We start from the raw sequence: 19,181 nt of genomic DNA, 5'->3' as shown, positions 1-19,181 counted from the left end.
TGTTAAACTGTAATGGTGAATAGGTCATAATTATAAGTTTCATATGGCAAAGGTACTTTGTTTCAAAATCTTTCATCTACATTGCAAGTAGCAAAACTTAAAATTGAAACGATGGAAAAATTCAAAATTTGTGAGGCTATTTGAATCGTAAATGGGCCTATGTGAATCTTGTATACTGTGATACACATTATGGAAGAGTACACTTTTCAACTGTTCCAGTAGCTGTTACATACATTTCCCACAGCAGAGTTGGTTACGACCAGCAGCCTCCATACAGATTTTGTGAAACCACAACTTGAGCTTATCACATCTGATCCGTTCCCCTTTCTTCATAGGTCTGAGGTCGTAATATTTGATGTTGCATGAACCACAAGGTATATTTTATTCCTCAGACTCTGCTTCAGGTCATGATGAAAATGAATCCTTTTATGGATTTGAAAGTTTCTCTTGAATCTCTAGGGCACTTCTACAATCCTTGACCTTCCTTCTTTGAGAGTAAACAAAATGCAATTTTCTCTTCCCTCATGTAAAATTAATATGAACAGGAGAAGTGAGACGACAAGCTGAATTTTTCTCTCTACTTGTACGCTCGGTAACGCTGATTTTCGTTGTGATTGCCAAACCAGAAGAAAATGACGATGACGTGGTTGTTGTTGAGCTCTTACTTTACGAGTTTCTTGGAGGATTGGAAGGAGTTGGAGCGCCTGTATTTTCTTCTGATTCCTTGGCTAACAGAGCGGGCCATGTCATTCAGGTATGTGGATGAAGGAATGAATTTGTGTGATGGTATTTTATTTGCATTGAAGGAGAAAGTTCCTGTGCTCTCAAATCCCATCACAGTATTTCCTACATTAACTTCACGTCTCCAAGCAGCTGTGAAAATTTACCAAAAACTAATTTTTTAATAGAGGCTGAGTGATTATTATGTATAATTAGGGTTCATTAAAACTTTAATAAAGAAGAAATAATGCATATTACATTCCTATTCAAAAAGCCCCACGAATAATGGTTCACATAGCCTCAATCCTTGTTATTTTTTTAATGGAAGTAGTTGCACAAATTTATAACAGACATCGCTATTTGTTCTGTTGACCGACCTGGTGGATGCTACACAATGCTAGCGGATGGATTTATAACTAACATTCACGTATTTCAACACTATATCTTATTTTAATAAGACTTATTATTGCAAGGTAGATTGCTGTAAGCTGTCCCGTCTTACCTCTTCGATTTATTTCTGTATGATTACCATCTGGATTAAATATATTTTAATTTCGTTCATCATATTAGATGTTTGCATGAGTGTGATATTTACATAATGCAGGAGGGACAATATGCAAGAGAGGCAGAAAATCGCACATACATATTCATGTAAACAAATTCACAAATGTACCTGAAAATAAGAATAAATTCTCGAAACTCTTTGTGGTAAGCACCAAAAAATAAGTAACTGGTGCAGTTTTCATTATTGAAACCATTAAATATATTTGGAGAGAGCTTCTTGTCACTTGTGTAGGACTTGTCTAGCAACATTCCTGTAACACAATGGCGTCCGACCTGCACACTTGGGCTGAGCAGGAGAATATTTTCTTATTTCTATCCACACAGCCCCATGATGCAGAAAGCTGCACCCTACCCTACACGATTTCGAGCATCGTTCAAAGACGCATCAAATGTTTCTACAATCTGTCTTATTCCTTACATTTAGGGAAATCATTTCGTAAAACATTTCACCGTTGTTAAAATCTTTTTTAATTTCCAAATTTGATTCGGTAAGGGATAGTGGGCTGAAGGCATATGTTTGTTGGAAGAGTTAAACGAAAAGAAATTAAAAAGATCTATCAAATGTTTTGTGAAATGATTTGTATAAAAGTAAAAGCTGCTTAGGCCAGGGTAGCATTTGACGCAGCTTTGAATGATGTCTGAAATCATATACAGCAGCTGAGCTGCACGTGTGGTAGTGAAGTGAGAAGACCACTGGATGAAATATCACCAGACAAATATCCTCCAGTACTCTTTAAAATTCTTGGATTCTCAGTTAACAGCGAACTTTTAAATTTTCAGCCGCATCTCATTTGCTGTGTATGATTTCTGTCATCACTCAAGGTCGCGTTAAATGTTTCTCTAATCTATTTTATTCCTGACTTTTAGGAAAATCTTTCCTAAAACATTTCACCACTTTTTTACAAGCTTGATTAAGTATAGGTGAAATATAATATACCTAAACATCGAACGATGTTTTACTGTTGTTCAAATGTATGCTGCGGATAAAGAAGCTTCGATTTACGCTGTGGTCTGATATTTTTTGCCACTTCATTAATGATACAGCCAGCAGCTGTTGAAATATTTCTATTTTTTCAGATCCTTAAGGTTTTCTTAATTACCATGATTACTTTAGAACAATGAAATGCTTATCTTCAAAACTCTACCTCACGATGGTCAGTTTGATAGCCCACTTGTACATTTCCCACTCTTCGATTGACCATGTAAATTGCGGAAAAATTCATTGTTTTTGCTCCACTCAAACGATTCGCCAAAAGCACATTGAAGCAAACCGCCTAGGAGTCATTGGCGCGATCAACTCGCCGAGTACTGCTACTGCGGTCGTAGTTCTTATCGGCAAGTCAGCAAATAGCGGACGAAGTTAGAGAGGCGCTGCCAGGGATGTAACTGGTTGTGCAGCGCATGCGAAAGTGTAACAGGCACGTTAAGGGAACTTACATTGGAATCAGGCGACATTTTACTATGAAAACACGGGTGATTTTAGAGAATCACTGTTCAAGGAATTTCGGATGTTATGCTTCCACCGTCGTATAGCTTGCGTAGGGTTAATGAAAATATAACAACAGGGAATAGGGTGGGTGCAGAGGCATAGAGTCACTTGTCCTCATTCACCACGGTTATGGGATAGCAACCCTTACATCTACATCTACATCTACATCTACATGACTACTCTGCAATTCACATTTAAGTGCTTGGCAGAGGGTTCATCGAACCACAATCATACTATCTCTCTACCATTCCACTCCCGAACAGCGCGCGGGAAAAACGAACACCTAAACCTTTCTGTTCGAGCTCTGATTTCTCTTATTTTATTTTGATGATCATTCCTACCTATGTAGGTTGGGCTCAACAAAATATTTTCGCATTCGGAAGAGAGAGTTGGTGACTGAAATTTCGTAAATAGATCTCGCCGCGACGAAAAACGTCTTTGCTTTAATGACTTCCTTCCCAACTCGCGTATCATATCTGCCACACTCTCTCCCTTATTACGTGATAATACAAAACGAGCTGCCCTTTTTTGCACCCTTTCGATGTCCTCCGTCAATTCCACCTGGTAAGGATCCCACACCGCGCAGCAATGTTCTAACAGAGGACGAACGAGTGTAGTGTATGCTGTCTCTTTAATTGACTTGTTGCATCTTCTAAGTGTCCTGCCAATGAAACGCAACCTTTGGCTCGCCTTCCCCACAATATTATGTATGTGGTCTTTCCAACTGAAGTTGTTCGTGATTTTAACACCCAGTACTTAGTTGAATTGACAGCCTTGAGAATTGTACTATTTATCGAGTAATCGAATTCCAACGGATTTCTTTTGGAACTCATGTGGATCACCTCACACTTTTCGTTATTTAGCGTCAACTGCCGCCTGCCACACCATACAGCAATCTTTTCTAAATCGCTTTGCAACTGATACTGGTCTTCGGATGACCTTACTAGACGGTAAATTACAGCATCATCTGCGAACAACCTAAGAGAACTGCTCAGATTGTCACCCAGGTCATTTATCTAGATCAGGAACAGCAGAGGTCCCAGGACGCTTCCCTGGGGAACACCTGATATCACTTCAGTTTTACTCGATGATTTGCCGTCTGTTACTACGAACTGCGACCTTCCTGACAGGAAATCACGAATCCAGTCGTACAACTGAGACGATACCCCATAGGCCCGCAGCTTGATTAGAAGTCGTTTGTGAGGAACGGTGTCAAAAGCTTTCCGGAAATCTAGAAATACGTAATCAACTTGAGATCCTCTGTCGATAGCGGCCATTACTTCGTGCGAATAAAGAGCTAGCTGCGTTGCACAAGAACGATGTTTTCTGAAACCATTCTGATTACGTATCAATAGATCGTTCCCTTCGAGGTGATTCATAATGTTTGAATACAGTATATGCTCCAAAACCCTACTGCAAACCGACGTCAATGATATAAGTCTGTAGTTCGATGGATTACTCCTAATACCCTTCTTAAACACTGGTGCGACCTGCGCAATTTTCCAATCTGTAGGTACAGATTGAAACGTCCCCTTAGAACTTTTTATACACGACTGTCCTTAAACTGATACACAATATTTTTTTTTTTTAGCGCAACGCAATCTGACTTTCAAAAATCCCTACAAAAGAATGGCCCTGACTAACATTAAACTATACCTTTCACAAATCACTTACCTCACAAAAATCTTCGCTGCTCAAGCTGCTGCAATACAGCGAGCGCCACTACTGCCAGCTAAATAAAAGATTCAAACTATGGAAGGCACTAACTACTGATAGGGATAGTTAGCAAATGAAAGATATTAGTAGAGAACAAACAATGTATTTACCTTGATATCATCATATATAAATATAGCAGTTCATGACAAATTACAAATCTCCGCCATCTCTCTCCCCACATCCACCACTGCTGGCGGCTCACCTCCAACTGCGCAACGCTACGCGTTGTTCACAGCCAGCTGTCTAACACTACAATGGCGAGTATTACAACAATGCAAAGCAGCCACAGACTGCACACAGCACAGCCAGTGATTTTCATACAGAGGTGGCGTTACCAATAAAAAAACCTAAACAGCCTACTTACATAGAGAAAACATAAACAGCCTACTTACAAGATCTACCGGTGAGCGAGCGGTTGTATATGATTGCTAAGTAGGGAGCTATTGTATCAGCGTAATCTGAAAGGAACCTAATCGGCATACAATCTGGACCTGAAGACTTGCCCCTATCAAGCGATTTGAGTTGTTTCGCAACCCCTATGGTATCTACTTCCAAGAAACTCATGCTAGCAGCTGTTCGTGTTTCAAATTCTGGAATATTCCATTCGTCTTCCCTGGTGAAGAAATTTCGGAAAACTGCGTTCAATAACTCCGCTTTAGCGGCACAGTCGTCGGTAACAGTACCATCGGCACTGCAACATCAGTAATAAGTTTCCTCCGCCTGATGCCTTAATCATATATACACGGATTGGCAGAAATATGGAGACACCAAAAATACACTACATTACCGTGTGTAGTACGGTGTAGGAAACCCGCTGGCATTCAAAACAACTGGCAGGCGTCTCGGAATGGATAAATGCAGGGCTGCTATCAATGATTCATTTATTTTGAATTTTATACCTTTTCCAATGTATTACATGTACAAATATGGTTGATGTGTGAATAGAAACGTACACTAACTAAGTTTGCACTGTGCCCACCAGTCGGCCTTACGACTGCAGTGACTTGACAAAATGGTGACAACAAACCAAATAAACAGTTTTCATGTGTTGGAATACGAGAGATTTTTACTTGTTACAAGAGTGCAGCGAGCATTCAGAAGGATTTATGAAAACAACTGTCATGTATACAGATCACTGTGCATTGGTATCAACAATTTAGGGAGACTTCTTGTCTCTGTAAACGGTAAAGTACCGGTCGACATTGTGTACCATATCCAGTTGCGGAGAGGGTGAGGGGAAGTTTCGTACACAGTCCAAAAAAATTCAACGGTCCGCACCAGCCACAATCTTGGAGTAACTTATTGCTACAAACAATGTGGCAGATTTTGTGATGGCGGTACATTTCGGATTGTACCATCTGCAGCTCGTGAACAATTGAAAGCGGAAGATTACGGCCTGTATCTCAATGTAGGAAGCATTTGAGGATGAATACTTCGCCACCGGGCTGATAGTCAATGACGAGGCAACATACCATTTGTCTGGAAGGAGTAATCGTTACAATGTTAGAGTGCGGGGCACCGAAAATCCTCAGAAATTGTGGCGTATGAACGCGATTCGTGGAACGTTTATGTTTACCGTGCAGTGACACAGACTGACTATGTTTTTCCTCTGTGAGAAAACTGTGATGGGTACCTATTGCCGTGATATGTTGCAGTTGTGGTTGTTTTCACAATTGTCTGCTGAGTCCGAGAATTTCGCCTTCCAACAAGATGGGCCACCTCCTCATTGCATTATCGTCACGGTGAAGGTGATGTGACATTGTTCGCTTAGCCCCAAACGCCATCTGACCTAATGCGTTGTAACGTTTTTCTTTGGGGGTACATTAAGGACCCTGTTTACGTACCCCCACTGCCAAGAACATCGCGTCAGCTCAGACAAAGAATCAATACTTCTGTGATCACCGTTGACAGGATATTGTTACATAAGCAATGGAAAGAACTTGGGTACCGCTTGGACGTGTGTCGTGTGACCACAGGAGCACTAATGGAACATTTGTAGAGTGCGAAATGCAAACTTTTGTGAGTCTACTGTTATGTTCTTGCATCAATCATATCTGCACACGCAATACTTAGGAAAATATAGGAGGTTGAAAACATATGAATCATTTATATTAGCCCTGTCAGCTTAACCACACAGACTCAATAATAATGAAATCTAGTAAGATGCGGCAAGTCATCCTCGTACTCACAAAACCAGTCCTGGAGCTACGTGAACTAGGGCCCTATAGTCTTGGAACACAGAATCACCACTGGGGAACAAACTGTACCATAGGACCCGACCAGCCAAATTCGTCACCTAATCTGGGGCACTAATGCGACCTTGCAGAGTAACAGTGGGGGCATTGGAATATCACGCTAAGTATGCCCAAATCATCACCGAACCTCCGTCACATTTCACTCTTGGGATGTAAACTCGTCCAGAAGCTGAAAACAGTTACAGTAAGACGGCCCCGAACAGATGACTTTGTTCCATTGCTCCATAGTCAAGGTTTTATGGCTTCGGCACCACATTTTACTGTTACGGTGACCATCACTGATGAGTGGTTTTGGAGCTCCCGCTCGCCCTGCAATTCACTGCTTACGAAGCTCTCTTTGTGTTATTTTGGTACTGACAGAGTTCGCGAATGAGACATTCAGTTCTATTTTCACTTTTGCAGCTATCGTCCCCTTATTTTTGTCGCAGAGCTCGTCCATGACCGTTGTACTGGTTGCCCTTGGGAGAAAAACACTTATTCATTTGGGGGGAACATAAAATTCTACAGAAAAAGATTTATCATTCAACACAATTTAAACAGTACCGATTTATTATGTATATTATTCTTTGTTATATATTACAAATATTAATAACTGTGAAACAGTCGATTGTTTTTATGTAATTACCTACTCTGGTCGCGATGAGGATAGTGTACTTATGTTGCATTTTGGTTAAATATATGTGTTTATTTTCTCTTTAAACCTTTATTTATGTATCTTTAGCATCCCTACACGTTAGGAAACTGATTACATATTTTCAGATTATCAGAGCGCGCAATACAGCGCGAGTTTAGAGTTTAGGATTGATTGTTGTCGGCCATTTTCATGGTCGCAACGTTCGATTTGAATATTATAAATATTGAACGGAACTGAGCCGCGGAAATAACTTACAAAGTTTGTATTTTAATTACGTTATTCAAATTCAGTGTCATTTTAATTTATTTGCAAAAACTAATAGCAGTTTTCATTAAATTCTTGTGGTTCCCGCATAACTGCTATCTTTTGTCTCAGCTATTGTATTTAAAGTCACAGAAATTAACTTATTCCAAAATGATCAGCGTTAAGTATGCCAGACAAAATATTTCTCTACGCGAAATCATGACATTAAAGCAGTACCGGTAATAAATTCAATGAAATTGCGATGTAAAAGGAACATGAGATATTTTGTTAACATACGAGGTATTACGGTTCCTCACACCACTCTTTACGTGTTTCATAGTGCGGGCATTAAACCTTCAAATGATATTTCCATAAAAAGAGACCGTGTAATTTTCCCACGATAAGTTGTGTTGTCACTATAGTGTGTGTGGCATCATTTGATGTGTAACTATACGTATACGTGCTTACAAATCATACACACAATTAAAGCACAGCACTTGACGTACAGAACAGAACACAAGAACATATATATTAAAAACAACACACCGTCTGTCACAATCACTCAACACTCACGGTATATACATCTGAAATACATCATTCTATGGAAATTAGTCATGGGCTCTGGGAGAAACCACAAAAGAAGTGAATCGAATAGTCTAGGATATGGTGAGAATTAACTGGGCTGAGAAGATAAGAAATGAGACTTTTTCAGCAGAATCGGCGAGGAGATGAATGTGTGGAAAATACTACCATAAAATGAGACAGCATGACACAACACGTGTTAATACGCGAGGGAATACCGTCCATGTTTCTAGAGGTGGCCGTAGAAGGCAAAAGAATATGCGGAAGACAGAATTTAAGGAACAAATAAGAGGGTCATTGTGTCTAGTTGCTACTCTAAGATGAAGAGTATGATACACATAAGGAAATCGTGGTGCACTGCTTGAAAGTAGCTAATACACCGTTGTTGTAATGGTCTTCAGTGTGCAGACTGTTTTGATGCAGTTCTCCCAGCTAGTTTATCCTGTGCGAGCCTCTTCATCTCTGAGTAACTACTGCAACCCACATCCAATTCGATCTGCATACTGTCCTGATGTCGAGATTTTACCCTTTTTACCCTCTCACTCTCCCCCACATACACCATACATACTACCTTCCCTCCATCACCAAACTGGCAATTCTTTGATGCCTCAGGATACATCCAGCTGGTTCCTTCTTTTAGTTGTTATTTGGTCTAGCCGTATAATCTTCAGTACTTTTTGTAGCAACACCTTTCTAAAGCTTCTATTCCTTCTTGTGTGAACCGCTTATCGTGCCGTTTAACTTCCGTACAAGGGTGTTCTCCAGAGAAATACCTCCAGAAAAGACTTTTTAACAAACAAATTTATATTCGATGTTAACAAATTCTTGTTTTTTCCTAATGCTTTTTGTGCTCTTACCGGTCTGAATTTTATATTTTCCTCTATTTCGGCCATCACTAAATATTTTTATGCCCAAATAGAAAAGCTCATCTACCATTTTAGTGTCTCATTCCCTAATATAATAATTAAAATAAAAATAATTCCCTCAGCATCCCACCTGATACAATCCCACTTCATTCCACTGTTGCACTTTTTTTTATGTTCATTTTATAATCTGTTCGCAAGACTTTATCCATCCCGTTCTATTGCTCTTCCGAGTCCTTTGTCATTTCTGACAAAATTACAATGTTATCGGCAAACGTAATTTTTCTTCTCCTTAACCTTTAACTCCTTTTCCAGCTTTCTGCTTGTTTTGCTTTCCTGTTTGCTCAATGCAGAAATTGAACAGCGTGAGGAATAGTCTAAAAACCTGTCTCATTCGGTTCTCAAATGCAGCTTCCCTTTCATCTCATTCGATTCTTGTAACTGCAGTCAATTTTCTATACCAGTTGTGAATGATCTTCCACTCCCTGTATTTTATTCCTGCTAGCCTCAAAATTTCAATGAGCGTTGCCCAGTCAAGACCGCCAAAAGCTCTAAATGTATAATTTTTACAATCCACCTTCTATGATTCGACATGGGGTCAGTATTGCCTCATGTGTTACTACGTTTTTCTGGAAACCAAGTTCCAATTCTATCTGTTTTTGCATTGACCCGTAAATAATTCATGCCAATGTTTTGCAGCCATAGTTTATTAAACTGATTGTGCAATAGTATTCACACTTATCAGCATTTCTCTTCATTGGAATTGGAATTACTACGTCCACCTTGAAGTCTGAATGTACAGTATTTCCTCTGTGTCATACATCTTGCAGACAAGGCGGAATAAGTTTGTCGTGGCTAGCTCTCCCGAGGAACTCAATAGTTCTGCATCAATGTTGCGTACACCAGAGATTTGTATCGACTTAGCTCTTTGACTGCTCTGTCAAATTCTTCACGTACTTCTTTTTACAATATTATTCTCAAATTTGTTACCCCTGTATAGGCCCTCTGTATACCCCTTTTACATTTAGGTTTTCATGTTTTGCTAAATACTGATTCGCTGTCTGAACTCTTGCTATGTAAAGAGTTACTTCTTGTGCTCCAAAGGCTTCTTTAATTTTTCTGTCTTGCTCTTGTAGAGCCCTGAATTTATCCTCTAGTCATTCCTCATGCCTGATTAGGCATTTTACTTTTATTGAAACATTTATGAATAAAAAAAAGTTTTTTGACTCGTGTGTTATTCTCTTTGAAATAACTACGGCCAATAAGGGAATGGATGATCGACCAGGGTAAATACAGTAAACAGTTAGCAAAGGCGTAGTTCTGGATTTTTTGTATGGCACATGTACAAAAATTTCTGTTTACTGGTAAGTTTGTCAACTGCTCGGGTTCAGTCTTATCACCAAGAGCGGAGCAAGACATTGTGGCTTATTATACGTAGGTGATAAGCTGAAAGCAAACTCCGCGATGTACGAAATAGGCCAGTTCCGAGGTGAATGCACTGCAACGGTGGGTTCAGCTGGTGGGATGGGTGCCAATAAATGCTGCTAAAGTAGCGTGTAACAGAGAAGGTCGATGCTGGAGATTTCTGCAGACGGAGACTGAGAACACTTCGCGGCATCTCCGGTGTCCTCTCTCCGTCTCCGTCCCAATCCCAGCGCTCCAGCTGTTGCCTAAGCTGGTGACTGGCAATGCTGGCGTGAGCGCCACGTCGTTCCACTGTTTCTGCTTCTGACACACCCTAGAAAACTTCATATGCTCGGAAAAGCATCGCTGTCGCTTTGTAATATAGAACTTGTAGCATATGCTTTATGCCACCCGTAATTAACACTACCGTGCCAATGTACCCTCACCTATGTTACTAAACAGCTAATATGTGTAAGCAGTACTGCTATATTTGATGTTATGACGTAGTGATATCGTATCCCTTATTTATCACTGGTTCCTGGTGTTTCAGAAGCTGAACGCACTTTTTCTCTGCAGGGGGTTCAAATGGCTCTGAGCACTATGGGACTTAACAGCTGAGGTCACCACTCCCCTAGAACTTTGAAATACTTAAACCTAACTAACCTAAGGGCATCACACACACCCATGCCCGGGGCAGGACTCGAACCTGCGACCGTAGTGGTCACGCGGTTCCAGACTGAAGGGCCTAGAACCGCTCGGCCACACCGGCCGACTCTGCAGGGGGCAATGTCTTACTTTTTATTGTCAATTATGTCCCAGCCGCTACTGGTTACGTACTGAGTTACAGTGCAAAGATTCGTGGTTAGGTTTACTTACTGAGCGGCCGCTCGCAGCCACAGCGAGCACAAATAGTAGAAAGAATTTGCTATAAAAGTCATTAAATCATCAGGTTACCTTCGATTCAGTAGGCTGTTGCACGCAGCGACTGTTATATTGTAAATAATAGGTTTCGGCTATCAGTCGTCCTTTTTAAATATTATTGGCAGATCTAGATTTCAGCTAGAAACTAGCCATTCTCAATGCACTATCAATTTTGATCAATGCATGTAATGACTGTTGGTGGGACTTCATCCACAGTTCAATGAACTGTGTATGAGGCCCGACCAACAGTCATTACATGCATTGATAAAAAAATGATAGTGCATTGAGAATGGCCAGTTTCTAGCTGAAATCTAGATCTGCCAATAAAATTTAAAGACGACTGATGGCTGAAATCTATTATTTAAAAGTCATTAAATATTGAGAACATTAGGTCGATTCACAGGGTAAAAGTGATTTAGTGATGCGGCTATTTTCGCGGAAAGTTACGCGAAATTATTTGCGAAACTTGAGGACGAAACAGCATCGTGGCTATTCATCAATAACTTCAGTCAGTGGAACATACTTCTTTATTTTACAGGTCCGTCTTGATCACATAATTTTTTTTTTTTTTTATATTTAACTATGACCGGTTTCGGCTACTGTCTTCTTCAGATTTGTCACAAAAACAGTGTGTAACCAACTAAGCTAGTTTGCTGACGCTAATGTGGTATTGTAGACAACCTACTGACCCTGTATATCTCGAAATACTGAATTCCTTAACCATTTCCGAAATGGAATATCCCGTGCGTCTACCTCCAACTACCGCTGCGCGCTTAATCACTGTTGAATCCCGTCGTGCGGCCACAGTCACGTCGGAAACGTTTCCACATGAATCACCTGAGTACAACGTACTCACCCTACACGTCGTACATTTAAATATGTGTGTGATAAATTGAGACCAAGTGGACCTTTAACGCATCGGAAACATATCTGACAAAGGAAAGTTACTAACGAGGAAACGGAAATTGGTACTCTTGCCACTGTCGTTTGAGATCCTTGTGTTAGTTCGCGGCATATCGCAAGGGGATCTGGCTTGAGCCAGAGAAGTGTTGTTCGTGTTCTGCATCGCCATGAATATCATCCTTACCACATCAGTCTTCATCAAGAATTAACTGGTACGGATTGTATGCGTCGCATTGAAATTTGCCGATGGGCTCACTTCAGATTCAGTGGGATGACACATTTATTAATTTGATTTTATTTACAGTCGAGGCTACATTTAAGAACCATGGAAATGTTAATCTACATAACATGCATTTTTGGGCAACTGAAAATCCGTGTTTCTGCGGCAAGTTGCACACCAAAAACCATGGTCGGTGAATGTATGGTGTGAAATTCTGGAGGACACAATTATAGGCCCCTATTTCATTGAAGGAAATCTTAATAGTAGCACGTACACCACGTTCCTGCAAGAAACATTAGGTCTATTATTGGAAGGAATACCTTTAGGAACAAGGAACAGAATATAGTATCAATAAGATTGGTGTCCGGCGCATTTTTCGCTGGTGGCTAGAAATGAGTTGCAGAGACAATTCCCAAATCGTTCGATTGGACGCGAAGGAGTTGTGTCTTGGCCATCTCGTTCGCCAGACTTGACGCCTCTGGATTTTTTCTTGTGGGATTCGTAAAAGACATTGTTTATAAAGACGTTCCAACTACACCTTAAGATATGGGAGAGAGATTTGTCAGAGCACGTGCTTCGATAAGTACCGAAATGATAAGGAATAGCACTCAATACATGATAAGAAGATTGCTGCACTGCACTGATACCAATGGTAATGACTTCTAACACCTTCTGTAAATGGACGTTCATGCCACTTTTGTGACCTTCGTTGACCTTAAAAGAAAAAAAAAACATGTGTGAAATCTTATGGGACTTAACTGCTGAGGTCATCAGTCCCTAAGCATATACACTACTTAACCTAAATTATCCTGAGGACAAACACACACACCCATGCCCGAGGGAGGACTCGAACCTCCGCCAGAGCCAGCCACACAGTCCATGACTGCAGCGGCCCAGACCGCTCGGCTAATCCCGCGCGGCTGACCTTCAAAGACCTTACTGTTAAACATCACTGGATTCGTCTCGATAGCCGTTATTAGAAAATAAATACCAAACTATAGCATCCCGGTAAAAAAATAAAGTTGACCTTCATGTCTCTGAAGTGACCCCACCTAACAACAAAAAACCAACGTCATATTAAGGTCCCCGTTGTCCCACGCAACTTTTGTCCCACAAACTTTTCAGCTCCTATCATACTTTCGTTGCTATTCCTGGTGGCAATAGTTAGTTACTCACCCTGTAGATTCAGAGCGAATCGAAGAAAGACGAAAGTAATGAGAAGCAGCAGAAACAATAACAGGTAGAAAATTAACATCGGGACTGCAGAACACGAAATAGACGAAGCTAAGATATTCTGCTACGAACTAAGCAAGGACACAAAAAGCAGACTAGCACAGACAAAGAGGGCATTCCTGGTGAAGACAAGTCTCCTAGTACCAAACACGAGAGTTACTTTAACGAAGAAATTTCTGAGAATGTACGTTTAGAGCACAACTTTGTGTTGTAGTGAAACATGAGTTGCGGGAAAAATGGAACAGAAGAGAATGTGTTGCTACAGAAGAAGTTCTCCGCAGAATAGGCCAAGAAAGGAACGCATGGAAAATACTGACACGAAGATATCTGCGAATAACTTGCATAGTACCACAGGGAATTGCAGAGGGTATAAACTCTAACGGAAGACAGAGATTGGACTGACTGAAGACGTAGGGTGCAAATGCTACTCTGAGATGAAGAGATTGCCCCAAGAGAGGAATTCATGGCGTGCCGCAGCAAAGCAGCAAGAAGAGTAACGATAAAAAGAAAAATACAAAAAGTGATCGAATCTCAAAATTTAAGATGCTGTCACAATCGAACAGTATTAGAATAAGTCAAGTATCAAAGGTAGAAACTGTGTGCATGTCTTGAGGCAGCCTAACTCACGGCACGCAAATTACACAGACTGTATTCATCCAGTGTTTGAGAACGAGAGCACTTAGCGAGTTCCATCAAACTTGGAAACCTTTTACTGCTGAAGCCCCTCCCCCCCCCCCTCCCCCAACCTTGAAATGAGAAAAGCTTATGGCTTTTAAGTTTTCGATGTTCTTGTTGTAAAACATCAGTCTCAGGCAGAATATTTTAATTTGTTACTTCTTTACTACTGTATCTATTCATAACACATTTTGTAGGCAGTAACAACTTATACCACAGAATGTTCTGCAAAATTATGTCATTGTACGACACACACTTCTTGAGATATACTGTCATAAACAATGAAATGCGCGAACAGCTATCTCTTGATTAAAACGGAGAGGAAACCACCTAGTTTATTCCCTTGCAGTGTTTCAAACTTTTTCCAAAGCTTCCCTCGCTTAGACCCTACAAAATAATGTAACGAAAACAATTGCTTAATATTCGTTGTTGATGCGGTACAACTTCAGCTTTAAACTGTTACTAGTGTATTCGCTACCCAGTACACACATACATCACAAAAGATACTTGAAAAACTATGTCATTGTACGAAAGATATGTTATCTCTGATTAGTTTCACTAAAATTTAATAACTGACATCTAATTCCTTGTAGATACGGTATAATAAAATGGTTATGATTGAGTAAGCAGGTACAATATAACATTACCAAACACCTCATAATTACGTGTTTGTTTTCGTCTAAATGCAACATTGTCCAGAAGAGTGTTTTGTACATGTAAAATTGTTGCCTGAACTGATATGTTTCTATAGATGTTTGATGAACGTATGCCCATTCCATAGTGCCCTGTGGTTCCCGTAGTGTTTTGATGTCCGCTGTGTACTTCAAGCAGTGGTGCGATACATGTTATACGGTTACAGTCTCCGAAAGTAGAGGTATCCATAGGCCGCGGTGGTCTAGCGGTTCAGGCGCTCAGTCCGGAACCGCGCGACTGCTACGGTCGCAGGTTTGAATCCTGCCTCGGGCATGGATGTGTGTGATATCCTTAGGTTAGTTAGGTTTAAGTAGTTCTAAGTTCTAGGGGACTGATGACCACAGATGTTAAGTCCCATAGTGCTTAGAGTCATTTGAACCATTTTTTTAGAGGTATCCATAGACAAAGGTGCTGCAGTTGTAGCACTCAGAAAAACAGATGTATCTATGCCCCAAATCCGCAAACAATGTGGCTTGTACATAATGGGAGTGCAAGACACCCATCACGGCCATAAGCAAAAAGGATGTACCACGATCAGGACGACCTCGTAATACAACTAAAAGTGACAACAAATTAATCACCATTGTTTATAAGAGTAATGGGTTCGAAACGGTAGCATAAATTTTACGCAGAACTGGTAGAAATGAACAAGGAAAACATATCTGTTGCAACAATATAAAGGAGACTGTCTGATGCCTCCTTGAAAAGCACGTGTGGCAAGCCCCCTCTGAAGGCAGTAAATAAAAAGAAGATACTCGATTGGGCGAGGAAACATAATGATTGGCAGCTAGTGTTATTCACACATTAATCGAAATTCGAGATTTTTGCTACGACAAGGAGGCCATTTATTCGTCAATCTGATGGAGAAAGGGTGGTCCAGCAGTGCGTTCCACCCACAGTCAAACACGGTGGGAATTCTGTTATCGTCTGGGATCATTCTGCAGGAGATAGAGGTGATCACTGCATACTTCAGCATCATACTATACCATGTGGATTGCGCTTAATACGGAAAGGGTTCGCGTTATAACAGGGTAGTGACCCGAAACATTGCTCGGCGTTCTGAAAGAATAACATTGCGTTCTGTAAGAACTACATTGCTTCAAAGGAAAAAAAAGAAAGTATTGAAAGACGAGGTATATCCGTGCAAAAGCTATCATTGTGATTCTATTCAAATGATCTGGGATGAAACTGATGGACGTATCTGGAATCGAGCATAACAAGCAAGGAACACCTCTGGAATGTCGTTAAGTACGTGAGGAATATTATAGACTCGCAATACCTATAAAAACGTATCGATCACACGCTTCGAGTTTGTAAGGAAGTCATTAAATCCAAGGGAGGAAAGTTAGATGAAAGTAAAATATAATTTTTCTGTTTCTACTATCCGAGGCGTATCAGAAACGTTGCGATAGAAAATGGCTCTGAGCACTATGCGACTTAACGTCTGAGGTCATCAGTCGCCTTGAACTTAGAACTAATTAAACCTAACTAATCTAAGGACATCACACACATCCATGCCCGAGGCAGGATTCGAACCTGCGACTGGAGAGGTCACGCGGTTCCAGACTGAAGCGCCTAGAACCGCACGGCCACACCGGCCGGCGTTGCGATAGACTTCGAGGGGTTGTACAGAGTGTCTTGAGGAACAAAGCGAGGATAAGAACCAGTGTCCAGGAACGTTATCAACGACGCAGCAGAGCGTCGAAGTTACAGACGCCGACGCCTGCTAAAAGGCCACCCTTTCAGGAGTAAACTTGACTTCGTACGCTGATGGATTGTAGCCAGAACGTCTTGCAATATCGTTTGTTATTCAGTGATGACGCATAATTGCCGCGATATCCAATGGAGAAAACGTAACTAGTTGCTGTATAGACGGGCCTTGTCCCCTCTGAATACAGTGCTCTGTTGCCTAGGCTGATGACGGTCTCGCACAAGGGTTTCGATCTGCAGTTTATCTATCTCCTAGAAACCTCTAAAATCTCCAACGTTTCTCAGTACACAGGAGTATAATAAACTGCAAATGCAAATACACTCCTGGAAATTGAAATAAGAACACCGTGAATTCATTGTCCCAGGAAGGGGAAACTTTATTGACACATTCCTGGGGTCAGATACATCAGATGATCACACTGACAGAACCACAGGCACATAGACACAGGCAACAGAGCATGCACAATGTCGGCACTAGTACAGTGTATATCCACCTTTCGCAGCAATGCAGGCTGCTATTCTCCCATGGAGACGATCGTAGAGATGCTGGATGTAGTCCTGTGGAACGGCTTGCCATGCCATTTCCACCTGGCGCCTCAGTTGGACCAGCGTTCGTGCTGGACGTGCAGACCGCGTGAGACGACGCTTCATCCAGTCCCAAACATGCTCAATGGGGGACAGATCCGGAGATCTTGCTGGCCAGGGTAGTTGACTTACACCTTCTAGAGCACGTTGGGTGGCACGGGATACATGCGGATGTGCATTGTCCTGTTGGAGCAGCAAGTTCCCTTGCCGGTCTAGGAATGGTAGAACGATGGGTTCGATGACGGTTTGGATGTACCGTGCACTATTCAGTGTCCCCTCGACGATCACCAGTGGTGTACGGCCAGTGTAGGAGATCACTCCCCACACCATGATGCCGGGTGTTGGCCCTGTGTGCCTCGGTCGTATGCAGTCCTGATTGTGGCGCTCACCTGCACGGCGCCAAACACGCATACGACCATCATTGGCACCAAGGCAGAAGCGACTCTCATCGCTGAAGACGACACGTCTCCATTCGTCGCTCCATTCACGCCTGTCGCGACACCACTGGAGGCGGGCTGCACGATGTTGGGGCGTGAGCGGAAGACGGCCTAACGGTGTGCGGGACCGTAGCCCAGCTTCATGGAGACGGTTGCGAATGGTCCTCGCCGATACCCCAGGAGCAACAGCGTCCCTAATTTGCTGGGAAGTGGCGGTGCGGTCCCCTACGGCACTGCGTAGGATCCTACGGTCTTGGCGTGCATCCATGCGTCGCTGCGGTCCGGTCCCAGGTCGACGGGCACGTGCACCTTCCGCCGACCACTGGCGACAACATCGATGTACTGTGGAGACCTCACGCCCCACGTGTTGAGCAATTCGGCGGTACGTCCACCCGGCCTCCCGCATGCCCACTATACGCCCTCGCTCAAAGTCCATCAACTGCACATACGGTTCACGTCCACGCTGTCGCGGCATGCTACCAGTGTTAAAGACTGCGATGGAGCTCCGTATGCCACGGCAAACTGGCTGACACTGACGGCGGCGGTGCACAAATGCTGCGCAGCTAGCGCCATTCGACGGCCAACACCGCGGTTCCTGGTGTGTCCGCTGTGCCGTGCGTGTAATCATTGCTTGTACAGCCCTCTCGCAGTGTCCGGAGCAAGTATGGTGGGTCTGACACACCGGTGTCAATGTGTTCTTTTTTCCATTTCCAGGAGTGTAGGTGTGCGAATCCGTCATCCAGCGAGGCAACAGAACATCACATTCGTAGTAGACAAGGCGTGTCTACGCAGCAGCTAACTCCGTCTTCTCCACAGGTGATCGTGGTAATCAGCCGCCATCACTGAAGACGTTTCGCCTATGGTCGGTCAGCGTTAGCTGCCGAAGGTGCGGCCTAACGTCAGGCGCTGGCGGCTGTAACTTCGACGCTCTGTAGCGTCGTTGGGTGACGTTCCTGAACACAAGTTCCTCTCCTCGATTTGTTCCTCGAGACACTCTCCACAACTCCTGGAAATTTGTCGCAAACATTTAAGGGACTTCCTGTAAAACAGAAAAAAATATTTGTTTTACTTTCATCAAAGTTTCGGCCTTTGGATTTGATTACTTCCTCGCAAACTCAGTCGATAATCTTTTGTGGGTCTGTACGACTCCTCATATCCTTTACGACATTCCAGAGATATTTCTTGCTTGTTATACTTGTTTCTGGATACGGGCGTCCACTTCATCACAGACCATTTCAATAGGCCTTTTCAGACACTGGTTCCTATTCTCGATTTGTTAGTCAAGACATCCTCGACAACCACTTGAAGTTTGTCGCAACATTTCTGGGACACCC

The sequence above is a fragment of the Schistocerca americana genome, chromosome 2 (assembly GCF_021461395.2).
Source record: "Schistocerca americana isolate TAMUIC-IGC-003095 chromosome 2, iqSchAmer2.1, whole genome shotgun sequence".
NCBI lineage: Eukaryota > Metazoa > Arthropoda > Insecta > Orthoptera > Acrididae > Schistocerca > Schistocerca americana.
This window is presented reverse-complemented; position numbering follows the sequence as displayed.